This window comes from Peromyscus eremicus, chromosome 18 (genome assembly GCF_949786415.1).
Source record: "Peromyscus eremicus chromosome 18, PerEre_H2_v1, whole genome shotgun sequence".
NCBI classification, from domain to species: domain Eukaryota; kingdom Metazoa; phylum Chordata; class Mammalia; order Rodentia; family Cricetidae; genus Peromyscus; species Peromyscus eremicus.
Window position 1 is genome coordinate 14,066,009 of NC_081434.1, and position 1,990 is coordinate 14,067,998.

Here is a 1,990-nt window from a genome sequence, read left to right on the forward strand (position 1 = left end):
AACATTAAATAAATGAGATTACTGAACTCACCCATTTGCATTTTTAACATTATAGTATCGATTACATCTTAATGAATGCAAGCATTCATCTCCTTTGGTGATTGGGTTTTCTATCACAAAGACGGACTTTTGCCAAATATTTCTACTTTTTAATTCATAGTCAATAGTTCCTCACATTCAGGGTTAGAGAGTACATTGGTGACGTTCTGGATTTATTCTTTTGAGTTGCAAGATGGGAAAACCATACTCCCTGGAAGTCAGAGTGAGCCTGTTTCCACCACAGCACAGCAGTGAGTGTATTCAAGACAGCTCCAACATGCTGCAGATCAGTATTACAGGAAGATTGTTGTGGTCTGGCTAGCCCAACAATGGCGGTCTCCTGATGGAAAGTCCAAGAATCCAATAGAGTCCATAAGGCTGGATGTCTCAGCTGGTCATCTTGCATGTTGAAATCCTGGAGAAGTAGGCTGTAATATCAATGAAGAAATGCCTTAGCAGCAGGGTATATGAACTTGTCAGCAAGAGTGGAGGTTAAGCAGGCAAAGGCAAAGCTGCTCTCTTCCATGTCCAGAAGGTGTGGCCCAGATTTAGAGTGGGTATTCCATCTTCGAACGAGCCAATCCGGAAAAGTCCCTCACAGGTGTGCCCAGGTGCTTAGGTTTTAATTCCAGATGTAGTCAAGTTGACAACCAAAAACAGCCATCACATCCACTGTACTTAAGTTTCCAAATCCAGGTTCAGCGGTTTGCCCCATAATAGGCTCGCTAAGTTGAGAGGTAAGGACTGTGATTATCTGAAGAGAATGAACGAGAAGCCTGTTTTTGTTCCTAGGGTCAGCAAGGGCTTTTCAAAGGAGAGAATTAAGGAAGTAGAAGGAAAAGGCAGAATGTGTATTAAAAATGCAGGTGTCATGAGTATTGGCTGTACCCAGTTGCATTTCAAGCATTTTCATGTTGATATAGGGAGATAACCATTTAAAGCTATACATGCACAGAGCATCTGTTCTTACTGCTTATGTGCAAGAATGCAGGTCCTCAATTGCTGTGTGTGTGTCCACTGTTCTGTGACATTACTGGTGAGCTACTATGTTCTAACGAACCTCAGATAGATACATACTTCATTAACTATACACATGTTAGCTGGGAAATGTCTGGCAAACAAAATGATGCTGTATAGAAACTTGTGTGGGTTTTTTTTTTTTAAAGGAAATCATTGCAGGTTTACTTAATTTCCTATTGTTAATAAGCTCTTACAATACTAAATCATGCGAAATAGTCTAGAAAGTTGCTCTATTAAAGTAAGTGGTTAGAGAAGTTAGGAGTGGGTGGTAAGAATATTGAGCTGTTCCTGCTGAGGAGCCTGAAGTACGTGCCTCATGGGATCCAGGAGTCAGATGTCAGTGGAAACCATCCGGACACACTGATTATTGAGTTGGTGTGTGTAGCTAGTTTTCCTGCCTGGCCCACACTCAGGACAAATCTCTCTCACCTGCCAGTCCCACAGCCGCTCAGACCCGACCAATTAAACACAGAGACTTATATTGGTTACAAACTGTATGGCCGTGGCAGGCTTCTTGCTAACTGTTCTTACAGCTTAAATTAATCCATTTCTATAAATCTATACCTTGCCACATGGCTTGTGGCTTACCGGCATCTTCATATGCTGTTTCTCATCATGGTGGCTGGCAGTGTCTCTGACTCAGCCTTCCACTTCCCAGCTTTATTCTCCTCCTTGTCCCACCTACACTTCCTGCCTAGCCAATGGCCAATCAGTGTTTTATTTATTGACTAATTAGCAACACATTTGCCATACAGAACATCCCACAGCACTCCCCCCCCCCCTTTTTTTTTTTCCAAAAAGGAAGGTTTTAACCTTAACAAAGTAAAATTACATATAATTTGGGAATTTGGGCGTAGCTTCTCACTACTTCCTGCTGGAGGGGGGCGCTGTATCTTATGGGGACACAAAGAAAATTTTAGGATTATGGAGT